At 43.5% G+C, this 24,418-nt stretch overlaps 1 pseudogene; it reads left to right on the top strand.

The window, feature by feature from the left end:
• The first annotated feature begins 23,260 nt into the window (after nucleotides 1–23,260).
• LOC129491671 (homeobox protein VENTX-like) lies at nucleotides 23,261–24,066 on the top strand (annotated as a pseudogene).
• The last annotated feature ends 352 nt before the right edge of the window (nucleotides 24,067–24,418 follow it).

The following is a 24,418-nucleotide window of genomic DNA, read 5'->3' as shown; positions in this document are numbered from 1 at the left end:
GAGGAGGTCAAATTGTCCCTGTTTGCAGATGACATGATTGTATATCTAGAAAACCCCATTGTCTCAGCCCAAAATCTCCTTAAGCTGATTAGCAACTTCAGCAAAGTCTCAGGATACAAAATTAATGTACAAAAATCACAAGCATTCTTGTACACCAATAACAGACAAACAGAGAGCCAAATCATGAGTGAACTCCCATTCACAATTGCTTCAAAGAGAATAAAATACCTAGGAATCCAACTTACAATGGATGTGAAGGACCTCTTCAAGGAGAACTACAAACCACTGCTCAATGAAATAAAAGAGGATACAAACAAATGGAAGAACATTCCATGCTCATGGGTTGGAAGAATCAATATCGTGAAAATGGCCATACTGCCCAAGGTAATTTATAGATTCAATGCCATCCCCATCAAGCTACCAATGACTTTCTTCACAGAATTGGAAAAAACTACTTTAAAGTTCATATGGAACCAAAAAAGAGCCCGCATCGCCAAGTCAATCCTAAGCCAAAAGAACAAAGCTGGAGGCATCACGCTACCTGACTTTAAACTATACTACAAGGCTACAGTAACCAAAACAGCATGGTACTGGTACCACAACAGAGACATAGATCAATGGAACAGAACAGAGCCCTCAGAGATGATGCCGCATAGCTACAACTATCTGATCTTTGACAAACCTGACAAAAACAAGAAATGGAGAAAGGATTCCCTATTTAATAAATGGTGCTGGGAAAACTGGCTAGCCATATGTAGAAAGCTGCAACTGGATCCCTTCCTTACACCTTATACAAAAATTAATTCAAGATGGATTAAAGACTTATATGTTGGACCTAAAACCATTAAAATCCTACAAGAAAACCTAGGCAATACCATTCAGGACATAGGCGTGGGCAAGGACTTCATGTCTAAAACACCAAAAGCAATGGCAACAAAAGCCAAAATCGACAAATGGGATCTCATTAAACTAAAGAGCTTCTGCACAGCAAAAGAAACTATCATCAGAGTGAACAGGCAACCTACACAATGGGAGAAAATTTTTGCAACCTACTCATCTGACAAAGGGCTAATATCCAGAATCTACAATGAACTCAAACAAATTTACAAGAAAAAAACAAACAACCCCATCAAAAAGTGGGCAGAGGACATGAACAGACACTTCTCAAAAGAAGACATTTATGCAGCCAAAAAACACATGAAGAAATGCTGACCATCACTGGCCATCAGAGAAATGCAAATCAAAACCACAGTGAGATACCATCTCACACCAGTTAGAATGGCCATCATTAAAAAATCAGGAAACAACAGGTGCTGGAGAGGATGTGGAGAAATAGGAACACTTTTACACTGTTGGTGGGACTGTAAACTAGTTCAACCATTGTGGAAGTCAGTGTGGCGATTCCTCAGGGATCTCGAACTAGAAATACCATTTGACCCAGCCATCCCATTACTGGGTATATACCCAAAGGACTATAAATCATGCTGCTATAAAGACACATGCACACGTATGTTTATTGCGGCACTATTCACAATAGCAAAGAGTTGGAACCAACCCAAATGTCCAACAACGATAGACTGGATTAAGAAAATGTGGCACATACACACCATGGAATACTATGCAGCCATAAAAAATGATGAGTTCGTGTCCTTTGTAGGGACATGGATGAAACTGGAAAACATCATTCTCAGTAAACTATCGCAAGGACTAAAAACCAAACACCACATGTTCTCACTCATAGGTGGGAATTGAACAACGAGAACTCATGGACACAAGAAGGGGAACATCACACTCCGGGGACTGTTGTGGGGTGGGGGGAGGGGGGAGGGACAGCATTAGGAGATACACCTAATGCTAAATGACGAGTTAATGGGTGCAGGAAATCAACATGGCACATGGATACATATGTAACAAACCTGCACATTGTGCACATGTACCCTAAAACCCTAAAGTATAATTAAAAAATAAATAAATAAATAAATACTGCCTGGACACAGTGGCTCATGTCTGTAACCCCAGAACTTTGGGAGGCCAAGGCAGGCAGATTACCTGAGGTCAGGGGTTCAAGACCAGCCTGGTCAACATGGTGAAACCCCATCTCTACTAAAAATACAAAAATTAGCCAGGTGTGGTGGTGGGCACCTGTAATCTTAGATACTTCAGAGGCTGAGGCAAGAGAATCACTTGAACCCAGGAGGCAGAGGTTGCAGTGAGCCAAGTTTGCACCACTGCACTCCAGCATGGGCAACAGAGCGAGACTCTGTCTAAAAAAATAAAATAAAATCATTAAATACCATGGAATCACCAGGATGGAAAGAGCCCGGGATTGGGAATCACATGTCCCTGGGTTCCTAATTTCCTCTCTGCCAGTTCTGTGCTCTTTTGGCTAAACGGCCAAAATTTATGAGTCTGAGTTTTTCCATTTGTCAAAATAAGCCCTCACTGTGCCTTCTAATGTATAAATTCTGATCTAACTAATTAGCCCAGTAAAACATTGAAGATATTTCTGGTAGGGAAGCAGCTTGATTTAGTGAAGATGCTGGAAAAGTGGATCCTGAGAGAGACAGAGTCAGTGCCGCCATGGCTGAGGAGGAACAGGAGGATGCCAAGGGCATGCAACAGTCCTAAGCACCACTGCAGAGAAGTCCACGCAGAATATGAAGCATCCCAAGAAATGAGGAGCCCAGATAAGACTTTTGGTTCACATTAGCACCCAAAACAAATATTTTGCTGTAGGCTTTATTAATAACGCAGTCACCTCAGGGTTGGAGGTCTGCCCTTTATTCATCTGAGGAGGATTCTGACTTCTCCTGAGTATGTAATAGAATCCTTTTGCAGCTACTGCTCTGCCCCAGTGCTGCTGTCAGAGGTGAAATGAGGAGAAACATGGGCAGAATCCAAGTTTTAGAGAAATCTAAGATCACAGAAGTAATATTTTTTAATTGCTCGTAGTGTGAAAAGAATGAAAAGATTTCCTAAAGCAGACATTTCACCACCCTATACCCACCATACCCACGTTTTCCTCATCTTTATCCATAAAACCATGCACAAACATGTGCACATATACTCACATGCACACACTCTACTGCCTCAATATTGTCTCTCTTGAAGATGCACATTTACCTTCTCAAAAATGTATGCATCAGGGTGGGGCTTGGTAGCTCATACCTGTAATCCCAGTGATTTGGGAAGCAGAGGTGGGAGGATTGCTTGAGCCCTGGAGTTGGAGAGCAGCCTGGGCACCATAACAATACCCCAATCTCTACAAAAAGAAATTCTTTTTTAATTATGCAGGAGCAGCGGCATGCCCCTGTAGTCCCAACTACTTGGGAGGCTGAAGCAGGAGGATCCCTTGAGCTCAGAAGGTTGAGGCTACAATGAGCTATGATCTCACCACTGCACTGCAGCCTGGGCAACAAAGTAAGACCCTGTCTCAAAAAAAAAATTATATATCAGATTCCATTGTATATTTCAGAAAAATCCATATGAAAGGACAACCTCTGCTCCCTCATCCACTGTTATTAGGTCAACGTGAGAATAAAGAGTGGACCTGGAAATAATAGGATAAAATAGCCCTGACTCATCCAGTTTAACCATGAAACCTCTGCTCACTAGAATCTCTGCCAGGCAGATGATATGAGGATTTGTTAGTCAGTGACAAAGAGGGCATCCACATGCACAGTTCTAATATGATCAACTGAACCCTAGCACTCTTATATCTGGAATAGGTAGTGAATGAGCTAAACTAGTGGAAATTTTTTAGAAAGAAAACTGAAATTCTATACATAAAGGGTTCCAAGTATTTATCATTCATATTAGATCTTTTTTTCAAGACTCCAAAGATAAAATAGCTCAGAGTCAAAGAGAGTATATTAAACTTCACGTTAGCCCGAGGCCCTCCTTCTTCCTTTGTTTATCATTTATTTATGCCTGTCCTCATTTTGAAAAAGAATTTGTTGCTGAGTAGAAAAGTGTACGCAGAATCAGCCAACCCTGTGTCACACGATGTTTGAGAGTAAATTATCTGCCTGTCTCTGTTTTTTTAAGCTAACTTTAGAGCACACTGCAGACCTTCACAGCAGTGAGCAAGACAGATTGGAAGTCTCATTTTTGCACCAATCTCTTCTTTAAATTCTTGGATCTGCAAGATCTTAGAGACTCCTTCTGCCAGGATTTGGTGCCCCTAATTCCCACAGGGTTTTAATCCTGAGTTTTCTTTCTCCTTTCGGCTCTCAGCATCTCATGATTCTTCAGCTACAAAGTTCCACTCAACTCTGACTCCACATATCCCAACTCCTAGCAGAGTATCTTGACGTGTGCTCCTTTTGAGCCAACAGCACTTGCCCAGGCCAAAACTGGGTGTGTTGGCATCAAAAAAAAAGAAACTTCGAGGCTCAACCGGACTCACCTCCAACATTCAACCACTCCCTCTCCTGGACTTTGACCCTGGTTTGGCTCTGTGCCCCCGCCACCAGCCACCCAAATCTCATGTCAAACTGTAATCCCCATGTGTTGGAGGAGGGGCCTGGTGAGTGTTTATTGAATCATGGGGGCAGACATCTCCCTTGCCGTTCTTGTGATAATGAGTGAGTTCTCATGAGATCTAGTTGTTTAAAAGTGTGTAGCACTTCCCCTATCCCTCTCTCTCTCCTGCCGCATGGTAAGATATGCCTGCTTCCCCTTCACCTTCCACCATGGTTGTAAGTTTCCTGAGACCTCCCCAGCCATGCTTCCTGCGCAGCCTGTAGAACTGTGAGTCCATTAAACCTTTTTTCTTTATAAATGACCCAGTCTCAGGTAGTTCTTCATAGCAATGTGAAACAAACTAATACACTGACTTAGGCTTTAGTTTCCTTATCTGAAAAATGGGGATTACATCTACTCTGCCTATACCTGTGAGTTTGTTGTATTAATCAAATATAATGAAATGATGAATGTGAATGTACTTTAAAATCTTAAAAAATAGATGTAAATGAATATAATAATTCCAAAACTTGGACTTTATTTTTGGAATTTTTAATTTGTAACATTGCATAACAGAAAAAAACTTCTCTTTCAGAAAAAAAATGTTTTGTCACTAATTTGCTGTGTGACTTTTTATAAGTTATTTGACTTCTCTGAACTTCAGTATCTTCATCTGAGGCCTTAATTGGTACTCCTTTCTTTGAAAGTAACAGAAGTCCTCTTTAAATTGAGGAAAATAGGCCGGGCACAGTGGCTCACGTCTGTAATCCCAGCACTTCAGGAGGCTGAGGCATCACTGGAGGTCAGGAGCTCGAGACCAGTCTGGCCAACATGGTGAAACCTTCTCTCTACTAAAAATACAATTATTAGCCGGGAGTGGTGGCACAAACTTGTAATCCCAGCTACTTGGGAGGCTGAGGCAGGAGAATCGCTGGAACCTGGAAGGCAGAGGTTGCAGTAAGCCAAGATTGCTCCACTGAACTCCAGCCGGGGTGATAGAGTGAGACTGTGTCTCAAAATAAATAAATAAATTGAAGAAAATGAGGTGAGACATAAGAAGACATCGGGCTATTTTACAGAACCCAAGGACAGGAAGTGCAGTCCAGCCTGATGAGCAAAGAGGACCTGGAAATACAATATCCTTAGGAACCCAGGCAACCTGTCACTTTATATCCTTGAGACCTTGATATGGTGTGGAAGTTTGTCCCCTCCAAATCTCATGTTGAAATGTGTTCTCTAATGTTGGAAGTGGTGCCTGGGGGAGGTGTTTGGATCATGGGTACAGATCCCTCATCAGTGGCTTAGCACCATCTCCTTGGTGACGAGTGATTTATCACTCTGAGTTCACATGAGATCTGGTTGTTTAAAAGTGTGTGGGAACACCCCCTTCTCTGTCTTCCTCCTTCTTGCCAGGTGACATGCCTGCTCCCGCTTTGGCTTCGCCATGAGTAGAAGCTCCCTGGGGCCTCCCCAGAAGCCAAGCAGATGCGGTGCCACGCTTCCTGTACAGCCAGAAGAACTGTGAGCCAATTAAATCTCTTTCTTTTATAAATTACCCAGCCTCAGGTATTTCTTTATGGCAATGCCAGAACAGTCTAATACAGACCTCATTGGTTATCATGTATGTGTCTTTTTACGAGCTAGATTTCTTAACATCTCCATGTATGTGGCATAAAATAGCTGTCACCATTCCAATTAATTGGAATCCAGTTGTACTGCCCTGGGAAAGAACAGCTGACTGGCCCAACATGGGTCCAGGGTCTCAGCTGGAGAATAGTATCCTAGTGAAACATGGACTCTGGGGCCTGCCACTATGAACGAGAAGCAATTTTCAGAGACAAACAGCATGGGTTTAACAAAAATCTGAAATGTGTTACAGTGAATACTGGGCCCCAACATACAACTCCCTGTTCAGAAATGAATGACTTATTTCCTCTGATTCTGTGGGTGCTCCCTACAGACAACCCTCAGTTGACATCACTCTCTGGCAATTGTCCTTGAAGAAAAAGAGCCACCTGACTTTGTCCAAGGTCACATCCCTTCCCAGAGACAGCACACCTCCAATGACTACCTGATGCTTAGGCCCCTCTCCCACTCTGAGAGGAAAAGCCATCCCAACTCCAGTGATGGCTGCAATCTTTGTAGTAACAACATTGCAGCCAGCTTCTTCCTCTATCAATGCCTGCTTCCTCCCCTTTCCCCACAGGGATTAAACCTTCAGACACTCCCTAATAAACCTCCCACCTTCCAGTCTCCATTTCAGGCCTGCTTCCTGGAGAATCCAGCCTGCAACATGTGTGCGTGGCATATGTGACTCAGAGATGCAATCTTAGGGTGATAACACCTGTCACACAATGCATTCAACTCAAAGGAGTTCAATGAATATTAGTTTATTTTCCTCCTGTCAGCTTGCCCAGAGGACAATTTCACAGAAAAGAAAGTCACTAAAGTCTCCGGGATCAGAGCCTTTTCTGTATGACTCTCTGATTTAAGGTTAGAAATTACAATTACAGGATCAATTTCCTTCTATCAGATAGCAAGAGCCAAGCAGAGCATCAGCAGCTGGACCAAAATGAGGGCACTCATTGCTATCTGATGGAATTCTTGAATAGCCTAATTCCTGAAGCCAAAATGAGGCAAAGGAGACTTTGCCTGTCAGTAACATTGGGCCAGGCTCCTCCCGCCATTTACATTATCCAACCAGGCCTCGAGAGCAGGGACCGACTGAGATCATCACACACAGCTTTTGGGAGGTTAATCAGCAAGAATGCATCAAATGCCCACTGTGTGCCAGACTCACATATTAGGTAGATAGATGAGGTTAGGCTTTATAAAAATGTAGGCACTCTGTGGCACCTGCCTGGGATCCCAACTATTCAGGAGGTTGGGGCAGGAGGATAACTAGAGCCCAGGAGTCCAAGGCTGCAGTGAGCTGTAATCACACCACTGCACTGCAGCCTGGGTGACAGAGTGAGACCAAGACTTTAAATGTATATATAATCAGCAAGATAAGACACAGTAAGGATAGATAAGTGTCCAAAATTGGAACAAACCACAAATAGAGGCATGTAGAAAAGGACAACATCTTGTCTTACTGAGGATATAAGGGAACGGTTCATGGAGAGATACCATCTGGGACTTGAAGAATAGAATGGATTAACGGATTTAGAGCTTTTGATAGCCAGAGAAGATAAGGAGGCATTGCTGAAACAGAGAGTTACGCCTATAGAAAGGGACAATGTCAGGGCCTCCAGGTTGTTCAATTCCATGTGCTGGAAACTCCTGGAGCACAATATAGAATAATGGCCCTGGAGTGGTTCAGGCTGCAGCCCAGGACAAAGTATGTTTGAGGAAGAGTGAATGGTATGAAGTGTTGCTGATTTAAGTAGTCAGGTGGTCCTCAGGCTCTGATGGGAGGCTGGTGAGAAGAGATGCCTTAGGCCCCTAGACCTCACTTGGTTCTCATTTAGGAAGGACAGTGTAGCCTGGCACCAGAATTTGAGTTCTGCCATCTAGAACCATATCAGGCCAGATCATTTTCTTTAAACATTTCAGAAAGAAAATAAATAGAGAAAGTGTAGTTGTCCTCTAGACCTTCAAGAATTCAAAGATCAAAGCCAGAGACGACTTGTTAAGAAGACTAGATAAATGCTTTGAGCAAAATAGTGGCCAGGCACTGAGCTAAGTGTTTTATATAACAAGATTAATATTTACAACAACCTATGAGGTAGCTGCTGAACTCTTACCTTTTACATATGGGAAAATCAAGGTACAGGAATGTCAGGTAAGTCTCCCATGATCAAAGAGCTAGTAAGAAATGGAGCCAGAGCTCAAACTTATATGACCATCTCCAGGGTCTGTGCTGAAAGCCTCTTCATTTTATACCATTATTGTTCCAACTTCAAGGTGAGAGCACTGTAGCATAAGGCTTAAAATAAGGCCTTATATTATGTGTTGCCTTAACATCTAACGAAATTCTGTTTCTGAGATGAGGTCTCATTAGGTTGCCCAGGTTGGTCTTGAACTCCTGGGCTTAAGCAATCCTCCCACTTCAGTGTCCCAAGTAGCTGAGATTACAAGCACACATAAAATTCTTGTATGGTAAAATTCTTAAATGGCCTAACTACAAGTTCCCCTCCCAACTATGTTCCCATGAATGAGACCCCCTGGTCCAACAATGCTCCTTATTATAGGAACCAGTCACAGTTCATGCCTATCCCAGACTAGCAAGTTTCTGTTCTCTGCAAGCCCACCAAATTCTTTAAACAAGCCAATCACTTCTTCTGGTAGGAACCAGCAGGCACCCCTCCCTCTTGATACTACAAAGCCCTCCTCCCTCTGCCCTCATTTGTTCACTTTGCTCCTGAGGGCAAGCACTGGGGCCCTGCCTGGCATAGTGTCCCTTCCCCAAGGCTATGATTATATGTGGCTGGTAAATTGCTGTCATTTCATTGCCCAGTCCTGAGTGTCATGTGCTGGGCCATCCTCCTGGGGACAGGAATTCCCCTCCCCCCTCCGCAACTGGATGAATAGGAGACTAAAGCAAGCCAAGCCAGAAATGAGAAGGAACACCAAATGGAGAGTAGCCAATGAGATGCCGTAATGGAATGTGGGAAAAGAACAAGGGTGAAAACAAACAGAGAAGACCAAAATAATGACCACACCTGACTTAGAAGAGAGACAGGGTACATACAAGAAGTTCCATCAACTTTTTGAAGCTGGAATAAAAAACATTCAAATGAGGCAGGAATGAGTAATTGACGATCATAACTGTGATTATAAGGCATAATTACAATTAGCTGCACAAGAGTGTTAATCATGAAAATAATTACATGTCAGCTTTCCTCCTAAAGAAGAGAGAACGTAATTAAGTGGCCCAAAGGGGGCAAAGAAAACACATCTCTGGGTGTTACAGGTAGGAGGTGAAGGGCTGATGTTTTCAGTGGTAAAACTCTCTCAGTGCTTTAAATGAATCAACCAATTTCTTCTACCAAAAAAACAAGGAAGGAGATAAGAACAAACTGGTTTGAGATTTTTCTTGCTAAAAAAACAAACCAAAACTTGAAGTCTGAGGTAGAACAGTGTGGTAATTAAAAGCCAGACAGCATAGGAGGCCAAGGCAGGTGGATCACCTGAGGTCGGGAGTTCGAGACTAGCCTGGCCAACATGGAGAAACCCTGTCTCTACTAAAAATACAAAAATTAGCTGGGCGTGGTGGTGCACAACTGTAATCCCAGCTACTTGGGAGGCTGAGGCACAAGAATCGCTTGAACCTGGGAGGCAGAGGTTGAAGTGAGCCGAGATCGTGCCATCATACTCTAGCCTGGGCTACGGAGTGAGACTCTGTCTCCAAAAAAAAAAAAAAAAGCCAGACAGGCCTCAATTCAACTTCATTTTGCTAGTTACCAGCTCCATGATACTAGACAAGTCATCTAACCTCTCTCTAAGCCTCAGTTTCCTCAGTAGTAAAATAATAATTATAATGCCTCTCTGAGTTGTTGTGAGAAAACAAAGCTTGTAAGACACTTATGTCAGTGCCTTACACAGAGTAAGTTCTAATAAGGGTTATTATACAATAAAGAAAGGAAGAAAGGAAAGATAGAAGAGAGAAAAAGTCCAGCATGTCTTGCTAAATTTTTCAGCTTTGGTGCCTATATGAGTTCAAGAAGAACAAGGCTCCTAACACTTCCTGTAGGGTACCTCAAGAGTTTCTTGTCTTTTCTAGAAGAAATCCTACCTTTGATCTCCGTGAAGGCTTATGCTTTTAAGTTGTGAGATTGGGTGTGGACTTATAACCTGTGTTCTTAGGGGCTGTGAATGAAAGCAGGTCAGGCTAGAGCCACTTACCACCTGACCCAGTAGGTTTTTCCCTCCCTAGATGCTGTCTTTCCAGCTGTTCCCCATCCCATTTATTCACCCACTCATTCATTCATTTTCTTTGTTGTTTGCAATAAAGACAATACATGTGTTGCACACCAACTATGTGTACTACAATGTATAAGATAAACATGTGTTTATCATATGTTAACATGATAACCTTCCTGTTATCACTAGATCCTCTGTCATACTCTTTTTAAAAATTTTTGTTTTAGAGATGGGGTCTCACTATGTTCCCCAGGCTGGTCTTAGACTCCTGGTCTCATGCATTCCTTCAGCCTCAGCCTCCCAAAGTGCTGGGAATACCTACACGAGCCTCCATGCCTAACCTCTGTCATATTCTTGATCCTTGCTAATATTATACCTTTACTCGTTTGTCATTGCCATGAGAACACAACCAAGCAAGCCTTCTGGAGGATGGAGAACATGTAGAGCAATCACCCCAGCCAAGACCATTCTACTAAGTAGGTGTGAAAGTATTTGCAGTTTTTGCCATTACTTTTAATGACAAAAACTGCAATTACTTTTGCACCTACCTAGTAGATCAGGAAACAGCTGGTTGGCCCCCAGACACATGAGCCAGCTCGGATCAGCAGAACTTTGGTCAATCATCTTAGTCAAATACACAAGCAATATATACACATCTTGTTGTATATCATAGAGGTTTTACACTTTTGTGTTACATAGAATTACTGTAGCAATAAACAGCAGGTAAATTTTACAATAATTAGTTAGAAACCTAAGCCTGTCACCCACATCATGGGAATAAAACTAGAGGAAGAGAAGATATTTATGGGCATAGGTAACTCTCTGAAGAGAGTTGTACAGTGTGCCTAACCCCCAAGCCAAGGAAGGGGGACTTCAGCAGGACCACTCAGAGAAGTGCAGTTTAGGGGATATGGACAAGAGACGTGCTGGCTAGCTATCGACAGGTAAGCTAAAGGAGATAGACTACAATGACACCCACCTGCAAGCCAAGAATTTGCCCAGGCAAAAGATGCATGAGAGTCTTCCATGCACTAGAGCTGGTTTGCTCAACCTTGGCACCACTGACATTTTGAGGTAGATCATTCTTTGTTGTGGGGGGCTGCCCTGCGCATTGTAAGATATTTAGTAGCATCCCTGGTTTCTACCTACTAGATGCCAATTCCACTTCCCAGTTGTAAGAGACAAAATCATTGAGAACTACTGCACTGAAGATATTGCCAAATTCCTGAGGGCTCGGCAAAAAGTGACCAGCTGCAATACAGATGCTACTAGCCGCAACAGGGGAGCAGCTAGTGCAAGATCTCTAGCAATGGGGAGGTAAGGCATCTCCAAAGAACCAACTGGAATATCATGAGAGAGAAAGATTCTCTTTTTAACATCTGCCAAGCTTAGAGAGCTTGAAGCCAGCTTCCAACAGTGTCTGTTAAGTAACATTCTGTTCCTCTCATCCCTCCATCTGGCCTCTCATCTCCAACCTGGAAGGGTCAGAAATAACAGCTAGTCAGAGCAGGAAATACAGGAGGAGCCAACCACACCCTCCTTCTTTGCTCCAGGCCTCCCGGCACCTGGCTAGGGCTGGAGAAGGTGGGAGAAGTCTCCACTGTGAGTTAGAATTGGCATACTGGTTATTATAAGGCAGTCGACCTTCTATTTTCTGAATCTAGGCTTTGTTTATCATTTAAGGTAATTGTTAGATTTCATACTACATAAGAACCACCAGAAAATTCAGAAGAATGCCTGAGATTTTATTCAGCAGCAGGAAAACTAGATGCAGTGAATAGGTTTAAAGGGGCAGTAGGAGTTGTGGATGGTGAAGGCAATGAGAGTGATGTGGTGAATCCCACCAGCAGAGTTTAATGAAGCCTGATGGTGACCCCAACTCCCAGCTCTGCTACTCACCAGCTGTGTGACCTTGAGCAAGTCATATATCCTATTTGAGCTTCAGTTTGCTCATCTATTAAAGAAAACAACACTCAGGCAGGCGCAATGGCTCATGCCTGTAATCCCAGCACTTTGGGAGGACAAGGCAAGAGGATCGCTTGAGCCCAGGAATTCAAGGCTGGCCTGGGCAACATGGTGAGACCTCATCTCTACAAAAAAAATTAAGAAATTAGCTGGGCATAGTGGCATGACCCTGTGGTCCCAACTACAAGGAAGGCTGAGCCAGGAGGATTACTTGAGCCCAGGAGGTTGAAGCTGCAGTGGGCCACGATTATGCCACCGCATTCCAGCCTGGGCGACAGAGCAAGATGCTGAAAGAAGGGAGGAAGGGAGTGAGGGAGGTAAAAGAGAAAAGCCGGGCACGGTGGCTCATGCCTGTAATCCCAGCATTTTGGGAGGCCAAGGCAGGCAGATCATTTGAGGTCAGGTGTTCAAGACCAGCCTGACCAACATGGTGAAACCCCATCTCTACTAAAAATACAAAAAAATTAGCTGGGCATGGAGGCTTATGCCTGTAGTCCCAGCTGCTCGGGAGGCTGAGGCAGGAGAATTGCTTGAACCTGGGAGACAGAGGTTGCAGTGAGCCAAGATTGCACCACTGCACTCCAGCCTGGGAGACAGAGCCAGACTCTGTCTCAAAAAAAAAAAAGGAAGGAAAGAAAAATAAATAAATAAAACAAAAAACCAAAACTGCTCTATCCTGAATCTTCTGTGCAGTGGCAATTACAAAGCATCTGCATGGCTAAGGAGAAGATGGCAGAGTAAGTGGAACTAAAACTCAGTACATTTTGCTTCCACAAACCAACAAAACTGAAGGAAACAAGCCTCCTCGGAGAGAAAAACAGGGACGAGGAACCCCTGGGAGCTGGGAGTATCATCACTGTCATAATCATCTTAATCTTCTTCCTCTCCATCTTTCTCATCTACAAACACCCAGAGTGGAGCAGCTCCTGACAAGGTAACCAAAAGCTCCCATTCTTCCAAAGAACCCAAAGAGGCAGTAACAGATGTGCCACCAGCTGGGAAGGGTTGCTCGCCTGCCTTGGATGAAGGATCCCAGGCCTCCAGAACTGAAGAAGCCCACAGGCTGACATATGCCGACCTGAACACTCAAGCCCTAAGTGAGGGCCCTTCCAGCCAGCAAGGGGCTTCCAAGAAGCCTCTGAACCCTGTGTGTACTCAGCCGTGAAGATGTAGCCAGGAGAAGCCCTGGAGCCTAGGAAGAAAGAACTTCTGACGAGGGAATAGGGGATGGGGCAGAGGCCACGTGGGGAACTCGGCAAATGGGGACCTCTTTCCTCAAACTCCAGTGAAGGTTGTTTCCTTTTTTTAAAACTTATTTTTTAAAATGAGCGGTAACATTTACATAAAGTAAAACGTACAGATCTTAAGCGTACAACTCAGTGATATATAGCTCTACCTCTATCATCATGATGATCTATCTATGATCTATTACCTATTATTTATCACCTATCTTTCTAGTATCTGTCAATCTCTATCCACCTAGCATCTATCTACCTATTTTCTATCTATCTATCTCTCTATCTATCTATCTATCTATCTTCATCATCATCATCAATTATCTATCCATCTAATTCACTTGGTATAACCCCAACCAAATAAAAATATAGCGTGTTCCAGTACTCCAAGAAGTTCCCTTGTGACCTTCCTCAATCAATTTCTACTTCTCTCTTTTCTGATTTCTACCATGGACAAGTTCTGTCTATTCTTGAACTTTATACCAATGTAATTATATCACAAGTAAAAATAAATAAATAAATAAATAAAAATGGGGCAGTAGGGTTTTTTAAGTTGCTTTATGGTTAATTCCCATTGAGCTCCATAGTTTGAAAGACCAGATGTCCATGCTTCCTTGCAGAACTTCCCATCACCATAAGATCATGCCCTAGGCTCCATTTCTGGCACACTGCACTATTTCTCCTACACCCAGAATTTGCTTCTCCCTTGCAATACAACCCCCTACAGCCTCAACATATACACAACAGCACCAACCAGCACAACCACCAACAATAACAAAGGCTACAAGCAACAAAGCTGGATGCTGGCTCTGCTTGCATCCTGTAGGGCTCTGGAGAATGCCAAATGGTGCTTCAAGGTTGAACCTGACTGCAGTTGTTAAGATTGCTCCCTCTCCCTGGCATGGTCCAGGCCTGTCCTGTGGGCAGTGGCTTCATTTGAATCCCTCCCTTGCCCTGCTCCTTGCAGGGAGGTTGACCAGCAGGCCACAAGTTATCAATCAGCTAGACAGGCCTCTGTGCCCCCACCTCAGGCTCCTGGTGGGTGAGCACTGTGAATCACAGAAGCGTCCTCCTCTGGGAGCCAGGGTGACAAGGTCCTGTAATTTATCTCACATGAAATGAGCTGAATTATTTGAATAGGCTGGAGGAAAGCAGTCCATTAATTCTCAGAGATAGTTCTTGATTCTTAAGGATTTTATTCTGTGCCCCCATAACTGACATCCCGTCTCTGTCTCTTTCCCAGGTACTAATGGCATATCAAGAGCTTAACTTGCACTCCCCCAGTAGCCTGATGCTAAAACAAGGCATCAGACCACACTTCATGCAGAGAGAATGAAAGGGTCACTTGGCCTTTTAGTGTTTGTAGTAGATCCACAAGCTCTTTTGGTAACACTAAACCCAGCCACTGTCCACCCTGTTTCAAAAGATCACTTCACTTTGATACCAAAAGCACAATCCATAAAAGGAAAAATTGACAAATTGAACCTTTAATGAGGTTCAAAAAATAAAAAAAAACTTTTACTCTGAAAAAAAAACAAAACAGCTATGGAGAGAATGACGAATCAAGCTGCAGGATGGGAGAAAATATTTGCAAATGACATAGTCAACAAAGAGCTCGTACCAAAAATATATAAAGAATTCTCAAAACTCAACAATTAAAAAAACAAAATCCAATTATAAAACGGTAAAATACATGAATATACATTTCACTGAAGAGGATATACAGATGGCAGATGAGCACATGAAAACACATTCAACAACATTAGCCATGAGGGAAATGCAAATTAAAACCACAATGACCAATCACTACATACCTATCCGAATCGCTAAAGTGAGAAACAGGGAAAATCCCCAATGCTGACAAAGATGTAGAGAAACTGGATCCCTCACATATGCCTAGTGGGAGCGTAAAATGGTATGGCCCCTCTGGAAAATAGTTTGGCAGCTTCTTCTACAACTAAACATGTACTTACTGTATGACAAAACATTGCACTCCTAGACATTTATCCCAGAGAAATGAAAACTTTTGGTTACACACACACAATCTGTTTATAGCAGCTTTATTTGTAATAGCCAGAAACTAGAAACAACCAAAATGTCCTTCAACAGGCAAATGGTTACACAGTGAGAAACCTCCATCATGCAATATTACACAGCACTGAAAAGGAATGAACTATTGACGCATGCAACAACTTGGATGCATCTCAAGGGCATTAGGCTGAGTGAAAAAACTGTCAATCTCAAAAGGTTAAATACTCTACCATTAAATTTGCATAGCATTCTTGGTTGTTGTTTTTGCTGTTGTTGTTGCTGTTGTTGTTTTTGTTGAGACAAGGTCTCACTCTGTGGCCCAGGCTGAAGTGCAGTGGCACGATCTTGACTCACTGCAGCCTCCACCTCCCAGGCTCAAGTCATCCTCCCACCTCAACCTCCTAAACAGCTGGGACTACAGGCATGAACCACCACACTGAGCTAATTTTTTTTATTTTTTGTAGAGACAAGGTCGCACTATGTTGCCCAAGCTGGTCTCAAACTCCTGGGCTCAAGTGATCCTCCTACCTCGGTCTCCCAAAGTGCTGGGATTACAGGCATGAGTGCATAACATTCTTAAAATGACACTATTATAGACAGAGAAAGCAGATGACTGATTGCTGGAGTGAGGATTGGAAGTAGGCATACATGCGGTGATAAAGCAGTAGCGTAAGGGTGTCTTGTGATAATAGAACAATCCATATCTTGATTGTGATGGGTGGTGGTTACACAAATCTATGTGCTAAAATTGCACAGAACTATACACACATGTATACACACAAATGAGTGCATGTAAAAGTAATAACATTTGAACAAGCTCTGTGGATTTTATCAATGTCAACTTTCTGGTTTTGATATTGTACTGTAGCTGTGCAAGATAGTACCATTAGGGAAAATGGGTCTTCCTTGTACATTTTTTTCCTTTACTTCTTTTTTTTTCTCTTTTTGCAATTTTCTGTGAATCTATAATAATCAAAAAACAGATTTTTAAAAATTCTAAATTCTTATGTTAAAAATATTCTTATTTCTAATCACATTTATTTATTATTATCAAGGTATAATTTGGATCCAGCTATAGAATTTTCTTCCCTAGAACCTAATAATTTTTTTCCTTTTATTTTAGTTTCAGGGGTACATGTTCAGGTTTGTTATATAGATAAACTACATGTTGTGGGGGTTTGGTGCATGATAATTCTGTCATCCAGATAATAAGCATAGCATCTGATAGATGTAATCTTATTCCCTCTATGTCTCTGAGCACCCTGGTCTCTCGGGGTAAATTATATGAAGAAGGGCCTTGAAGCCAGGAGGTAAGTGTTATTAATGTATTTAGTTGTGCTTCTTCCTTCTGTAGTGTCTGAAGGATAAGCAACCTCATCCTATAAGAAGGCACAGAAAGGTTCTCTGTACTGAGTCACGGATAATGAAAATATGGTCAACATAAATGTAAATTCTGCTTTCTTTCAAAAAGAAGAAGAAAAAAAGTGCTTCTCCCACAATGACAGGCCCAGCATCAGAAAAGCAGCTAGAAGATGGTACATGAAGTGTGATTTCAATGAGGCTGGCTCTAGAGCCTATCTACGTGAGTTCAAACCCCAGTTCTACCACATTCCAGCTTTGGGATCAATGACATGTTACTTAACATCTCTGGCCTTAGTCTAATAATCTCTAAAGTGGGAATAAAAACACTCCCTACCCCATATGTTTGTCTTAAGGATTGATGATAGACACTTGGAAAGACACAGCCAGAGCCTGTGTACATGTTCCACAACAGGGGCCTGAGCCCACTGCAACAAAAAGAAAAATGCCAAGTGGGAAATACTGGCACTCCTACTGATGAACCCCTCTTGCTGTGGATCCTACCCAAATTCCCCCAGTGTGATGCCCGAAAGTCTCCCATGTGCCAGACCTTTCCCTCTCATTCCTTTCTTAAAACTTACTCTTGGCTTGGTGCAATAGCTTACGCCTGTAATCCCAGCACTTCGGGAGGCCGAGGCGGGCGGATCACGAGGTCAGGAGTTTGAGATCAGCCTGACCAACAAGGTGAAACCCCATCTCTACTAAAAACATAAACATTAGCCAGGTGTGGTGGCACATGCCTGTAATCCCAACTATTCAGGAGGCTGAGGCAGGAGACTCGCTTGAACCTGGGAGACGGAGGTTGCAGTGAGCTGAGATCATGCCATTGCACTCCAGCCTGGGCAACAGAGCAAGACTCTGTCTCCAACAAAAAAAAAAAAAAAAAAAAAAACTTACTCTTCATTGGATCTCTTTCCTCTTGCCATAAATGGGTAACAAATGGAGAAGCTGGGTGGGCAGTACAGTTGGTACAGGGAGTGAAAGCACACAGGGAAGCTGAGGAGGTGATTTCAGTTCTGACTCTTCCAGGTCCAGCCATGTGATCTGGGGCAAGGTCATCCTACCTCCCAGGATCGTTTCCTCATGGGTGAAATCAGAAGACTAGACTAGATCAAAAACAGCCCATGTCTGCAATGGGCCAGAGAGTTAACATGTTCGACTTTGAGAGCTCTGTGGTCTTGTCACAACTTCTCAACTCTACCATCAGAGCAGGACAACAGTCACAGACAATGCAATGAGCATGTCTGTGTTCTAATAAAACTTTTCTTACAGAAACAGGCACCAAGCCACACTTGGCCTGTACAGAGCTTATTATTGCACAAATATACTATATATATATAAAATATATATATAGTATACTATAAATATACATATATACTATATATAATGTAGTATATTTATAATTAATCTGGAGAACTAATTTAATTCATAGTTAATGAAGTAGGTATGAAGTGTGATAGATAAAATAGATAATATATTTATAATTCTATAATTACATAGAATTATTTGTTTCTATAAATTATGTTCTATAATTTATATGTCCACCACCACTGACACACACCACCACACACCACACCACCACCACCCACAACCATGGTACTGTAACCAATCTCCCTGGGCAGTGACCCACGGCTGACTTTTAGTCTGTCCTAGGGGCACTTCAATCTCTTCCAGGGAGTGCAGCCATAGGTTGACATAGTCATTCAGCTGCCTCCATGCAGAACTGTACCTGCACTAGCCCAGCCAGACAAGGAAGAGCTACTTATAACATGCTCTAGGTCACTTCTAGAGGAGGCTCCCTTTGGCAATAATAATAAATTGGTGGTTTTCATCTCTGTAGTAGAGCACTTCAGAGCTAATATCATTTCCTTAGTGATCTATATTAGAAAACAACCCAGAAACCAAGAAACCATACAGTGGCATGGCTTGTAAATGTTGTGCCCACTCATCACAGAGTGAAGAAATCTCTCTTGCATCTCCCCAATCAATTTAATTCATTTGACAGAAATCATTTTCTCCATCATTGATATGACCATTTATTTAAAAATCTTTTATACCAATTTATCTCTAGAGGAACAGAAATTTGTTAATTCTTAAAGGTACCATTTTGTATAATGTGCCCCCGTTCTGCAGCCAATTATATCCAGTGCCATGGCTTCCTCTGGATATCAATAACTATCAGCCACCCAGTGGACTGCTGCTTGCAACTTCCTTTCTGAGCTGTCATTAGAAGATACCTGACTTGGGGCTGACTCACAACAGTTGCTGTTAACTGCTGTGGCCACCTTTGTGCATCTTTTGAGTGTAATGTCTACCTCCTGGCATCACTCTGATGCCTTTCCTGAGGCTCCAGCTTTCTCTCCCCCTGGGTTCCATCCATAACATCAACACTATGATTTTTTAATTAGCTCTATGAAACATACATTTGAAATCAAATCCCAAAAGGAACTGGGTCTTGTAGAATAAAGTAACCTGGATGCCTATCTGGAGGAATCATCGGAATCCTAATTTCTAGTATGACCATAGTCAGGCAGCCAAGTGAACCTTCTGCCACTGGCATCTTCCTACACTTCCACAGGCCCTGCTAAGCTGCTGTGTGGAAAGGGGCTTTTCCAGTCCCAGTTTGCTACTTTTCTCTTGAGTTAAGGAGAACAGAAAGGGGACCACCTGACCAAACCCTGACTAAGGGTAAATGATCAGACCTTTAGGGATAAGTTTGCCAATGATCGTAGTTCCAGCTGTCTCATTAGGGATTTCCAAGGCACTCTCAAGATTCAAAACTAACAACTCTTGAAGGTTCTGAGTGTCCACGCAAGGGCTAAATATATCCATACAACTCAATATCAGCCCAAGGCCACAGATAGCCCAAATAGCCTCTGCAGGCACCTACTCTTTAAGGAGGAATCACATTAAGCTCTGGTTCTACCCTCTACTCTTAACAGAGTCCCCCAACTTAGGAAAACTCCACAGAGGTCTTCGTTAGCAATGACTCAGGAAATACTTCCTGCTCTATATCCCCGAAGCTGAAAAATGATGCAAAAATCTCAGAAAGACACCAATGGAAAATTTCAAAGGAGCAATCTTTATCCCATGGATACTACCCCGTTCCTGAAGAGCAAGCAGTCTATTTCAGGAAAGGAGCTGTATTCTTGAGACAGACAGACAGATACATACATACATACATACATACATACACAGGCAGACAGATGATAGATGGGCATGCAGACATAGACACAGATATGTTACCAGAAAGCAGTCCCAATCCAGACCCCAAGAGAAGGTTCTTGGACTTCACACAAGAAAGCATTTGGGGTGAATCCATAGAGTGAAGGCAAGTTTACGAAAAAAGTAAAGGAATAAAAGAATGGCTACTCCATAGGCAGAAGTGACATGGGCCACTCAACTGAGTATACTTACAATTATTTCTTGATTATATGCTAAACAAGGGGTGGAGCAGGGATTTCCCAAAAGGGATTTCCCAGAACTGAGGGTTCTTCCCCATGTTAGACTATATAGGGTACTTGTGGACATTGCCATGACATTTGTAGACTGTCTCTGGGACATTAAGAGTGTCTTTTAGGCGGCGCGCGGTGGCTCACGCTTGTAATCCCAGCACTTTGGGAGGCCGAGGTGGGCGGATCACGAGGTCAGGAGATCGAGACCACGATGAAACCCCATCTCTACCAAAAATACAAAAAATTAGCCAGGCGTGGTGGCGGGCGCCTGTAGTCCCAGCTACTCGGAGAGGCTGAGGCAGGAGAATGACGTGAACCCGGGAGGCGGAGCTTGCAGTGAGCTGAGATTGTGCCACTGCACTCCAGCCTGGGTGACAAAGCGAGACTCCGTCTCAAAAAAAAAAAAAAAAAAAAAAGAGTGTCTTTTAGCATACTAATGTATTATAATTAGTGCATAATGACCAGTGAGGATGACCAGAGGTCACTTTCATCACCATCTTAGTTTTGGCCGGCTTCTGTACTGCATCCTTGTTTATCAGCAAGACCTTTGTGACCTGTATCTTGTCCCAGTCTCCTATCTCCTTCCATGGCCAGGAATGCCTAACCTCCTGGGAGTACAGTCCAGTAGGTCTCAGCCTCATTTTATCCAGCCCCTATTCAAGATGGAGTCACCTTGGTTCAAACACCTCTGACAGATAGAGATATAGACATTGATACAGATGAATACAATCCTTATGAAATACCTGAAGACAATGTATAAATGACTTCAGATCAAACAGAAATACAGAAAATATGGCATCAACATCTAGCTCCCAAGGGGACTGAGAAAAAGAAAAACAGCCTCTTCTCTATGTCTTAATTTATAATTACAAAAAATTCCATACAGCCTGCATGAATTAAGCTCCTTCTATGTACCTGGCACCATGCTAAGAGATTAATGAACATAGTTCCTGCCTTAAAGGCTTCCCAATCTAGCTGAGAAGAAAGCCACACCAACAAATAACCATAATATAAAGCAGACTATAATAAGTGATACAATAAAGATACAAAAGTGCAGAAAAATAATAGGGCTGTTTGCTTTGTTTTTTCAAGGACCACAAATTTTAAAAATTTACCAAGGCATCCAGCAAGGGCAAGGGCTAATTGGCAATCTTTAGAGCTTAGCAACAACAAATGAAATGAAAACACGACTTCTCATTCCCCAAAATAAAACACACTGAATTGTGGCTGCAGATACCGTCTCAGTTCTCCTAAAAATGATCTCAATGTGTCTTCTGCATTTATGACCTGAAAACCTCCATAACAATAAACCAAAGTCTGGAGAACAAACCAAAATAAAGAATAGAATTACCATCTTTTTCCTCATCATGCCCTTATCTCTACCTCAGCCTCCCAGTTCATTAAAGGGGCCATTCCTTGCTTTGCACAACACAAAGACTTGCCTATGGGCCAATTTGAAATGACTCAGGATAACAGCCTCCTGCAAACACTTAAAAGGATTTACTTGCCACATCTGTATCCCTTAAACACTTGTTGAGGGCCTTACTCAGTGCCAGACTCTGGGATCGAGAGAACAAGACGTGGTCTCATCCTCAATGAACAAGACAGTCCAGAGATGAGAAGGAGGGAGGAAAGAACGAATCCACCAACAAATAAGGACATTTGAAAGTGGCAAATGTGCCAGGTGGTGCTGTGGCTCACACCTGTAATCCCAGCACTTTGGGAAGCTGAGGCAGGAGGATCCCTTAAGCTCAGGAGTTCGAAACCAGCCTGGGGAACAGAGTGAGACTCCATGTCTACAAAAAAAATGTTAAAAAATTAGTGCACGCCCGTAGTCTCAGCAACTCAGGAGGCTGAGTCAGGAGGATTGCTTGAACCCAGAAGTTTGAGGCTGCAGTGAGCTGAGATCACGCCACTACACTCCAGCCTGGGCAACAGAGAGGCACCCCATCTCAAAAAAAAAAAAAAAAAGTAATAATGCTCTACTGATTTTATGTCCAGGGTATTAGAGGAGCATCCACACACTGTTTCTTATGCGCAACGGCAAAGAAAGAAGCCAGAAAATCATCAAATATTTCAGAAAGAGTCAAGTCATCTAGTATATGAAGTTTGGCTTCTAAGAGATCTCTTATTCCTACCCTCTTCCCTCTCCAATTCATCTTGCATCCTACTTCAGGGTCAGTACCCGTAAAGTTTAATTCTAACTGTATTAATCCTCTGCTCAAAGAGTTTTAATGCCCCTCCTCTTAACTATCGAGTGAAGTCCAGGCTCCTTAGCAATGCACCCAAGCATTCCAAAATTTAGCCTCAGCCTGCCGCTTCAGCTTTGCCTTTTTATTCAGTAAATATCAATTAAATGCCAAGCATGGGAGATACTGGGAAAATCAAGAGATCAGAAATTAGTCAAGATTCCTAATTTCTTAGTAGAATAGAAAGCAGACAAATTAAGCAAGCAAACAAAAAATTTCAAATGGTACAAGTGCTATGAAGAAAATAAAGCAGCGCTAGAGAATGACAGGGGTGGGGGACCACTCTACAATGGGTGATTAGGAAGATCATCTGAGCAAGAGACATTTAAACGGAGACCTGAATAACTAGGAGCAAACCACATGACCCTCTAGGGGATGACTACGTCAAGCAAAGGAACCAGCCAAGGCAAAGGCCCGATGGAACTATGAAGACCAGGGTGGGTAGAGCGTCAGGAACAAGGGAGAGAATGGTGTGAGACAAGGTCGGAGAACCTGGACCACGTATGCCTTATGGGCCCATGGATTTTAAACCCCATGTCTGATGAGAAACCATTAGCAGGTTTTAAGAAGGAAGCAGGTGGTGGATCCTGCGCCTGGCCAGCCCCACCCGGCCTTTCCTCTGGCCCACCTGACCGCCATGCGTCCCTCCTCCTCCCCACCTCGTGGCCGGCAGCAGCCCTCCAGCTTTGGCTCCGTGGACTGGCTCTCCCAGAACAGCTGCTCAGGGCCGACCCACACCCCCAGTCCTGCCGACGTCTCCCCGGGGAGCCACATTGGCCCGGGCCAGACATCCGGCACCCAGAAGCCCCCTCAGGCCGTCAGCATCAAGAAGGCTCGGTCCTCAAATCTGCCTGCGGCGGAGAGGGCCGCAGCTGGGTTGAGTAAGAAGCCAAACCCCTGGCAGGCCCCCTGTGTAGGCACAGCCTTCACCACTGAGCAGGTCGGCGCCTTGGAAGGCGTCTTCCAGCACCACCAGGACCTGGGCCCTCTGGAGCCCAGGAAAAGGCTGGCAGGGAGATGCAGCTCTCGGACGTCCAGACAAAAACCTGGTTTCAAAACCGCCAGATGAAACAGAAACGGCAAATGCAGGACTCCCAGCTGAACAGCCCCTTCTCGGTGTCTCTCCACTCACCGTCTTCTGGCCTTGCTTTCCACTCACCGTCTTCTGGCCTTGCCAATGGCCTGCAGCTGCCGTGCCCTTGGGCACCCCTGCCAGGGCCCCAGGCTCTGATGCTGCCCCCTGGCTCCCTCTGGGGTCTCTGCCAAGTGGAACAAGAGACCCTGGCCTCTGCGGGGGCTTCCTGTTATGGGCAACCTCTGGCGTACCACCCGCCAAGCCCAGGAAATGGCGTGCGTACGCTGGGACCAGCCCTGTCCACGGGGCCCTGGGGCCTGTGCGCTCTGCAGGAGACGGGGGGATGCATTTTGAGGATGCACCTCTGACGCCGTGCCTCCCACACACGTGGTCTATGCAGATCGCACCTGGCGCCTACCTGGAGGACTCAGCTGTTCTATTCTGTTTACATCGTGGCGGCACCTCTCACCCTTACCCACGCAAAGGTTCTGGAGCTTTCTGGAGAATATATTTATTAAAGCCACCTCTTCACTGAAAGTTACCAAAAGGGTCCGTTTAGGAAGTAAATGAAGGGTCAGTGAACAGAGTCAAACGCAGAAATGGGCTTGTTATGGGTAGGGCTTTCAGCATATGATAAAAGAATAATTTTTTTAAAAAATGTTGGAAAAACTGGTTTTCCAGTTGGAAAAAGTAAAGGTTGTAAGTTTTGTGTGTAAAAAA

This window comes from Symphalangus syndactylus, chromosome 10 (genome assembly GCF_028878055.3).
Source record: "Symphalangus syndactylus isolate Jambi chromosome 10, NHGRI_mSymSyn1-v2.1_pri, whole genome shotgun sequence".
Lineage (NCBI taxonomy): Eukaryota > Metazoa > Chordata > Mammalia > Primates > Hylobatidae > Symphalangus > Symphalangus syndactylus.
The sequence above is the reverse complement of the archived record's forward strand: the minus strand, read 5'-3'. Positions and strand labels throughout refer to the sequence as shown.